At 40.4% G+C, this 607-nt stretch overlaps 1 pseudogene across 1 annotated transcript in view; it reads left to right on the forward strand.

Annotated features, from left to right (window-relative positions):
- The window catches only part of LOC103274845, a 1,400-nt pseudogene extending 799 nt beyond the window's left edge, over positions 1 to 601 (forward strand). Inside the window, exons 1-2 of the transcript XR_505276.1 lie at positions 1 to 168; positions 210 to 601. The exon at positions 1 to 168 is cut by the window's left edge and continues 799 nt beyond it. The product of XR_505276.1 is annotated as an RCC1 and BTB domain-containing protein 1 pseudogene (transcript). The remainder of the gene's footprint in view (positions 169 to 209) is intronic.
- The last annotated feature ends 6 nt before the right edge of the window (positions 602 to 607 follow it).

Below are 607 nucleotides of genomic sequence, written 5' to 3' on the forward strand. Positions count from 1 at the left end.
GGGATTACAGGTCGAGCCACTGAGCCCAGCCCCAATCCTTTTCTTATAGTCTTATGGTAAATGTTCAGGGGTCCGTTTATGATTGAGAACATGTGGTACTCTGCTCTTTGTTTCTGTGATAGATCATCGAGTATGATAGACTCTAAATCCGTCCAAGCTGCTGCAAAGGCTACTTATTTTAATACTGTGAAGTTGATTTGTCAAATAAGGCTTGAACTCTCTTGAAAAAAATACCCAGACTATCCACGATGCTCATGATGATCTTTTAGAAGTCTTGAATCTGTTCCCTGATCTTTCTGTATTAATAGTGTGTGTGTTGCCTTCAGAGCATGAAGACTTTTTAACAGTCGCAGAGTCACTGAAGAAAGAATTTGATAGTCCAGAAACTGCTGATCTGAAGTTTCAAATTGATGGGAAATATATTCATGTCCATAAAGCTGTTTTGAAAATCAGGTGTGAGCACTTTCGATCCATGTTCCAGTCATATTGGAATGAGGATATGAAGGAAGTGATAGAAATCGACCAATTTTCTTACCCAGTGTATCGTGCCTTTCTCCAGTACCTCTACACAGACACCGTTGACCTGCCGCCAGAAGATGCTATAGGT

This window comes from Carlito syrichta, unplaced genomic scaffold (genome assembly GCF_000164805.1).
Source record: "Carlito syrichta isolate Samal-C Ts95f unplaced genomic scaffold, Tarsius_syrichta-2.0.1 Scaffold315021, whole genome shotgun sequence".
Lineage (NCBI taxonomy): Eukaryota > Metazoa > Chordata > Mammalia > Primates > Tarsiidae > Carlito > Carlito syrichta.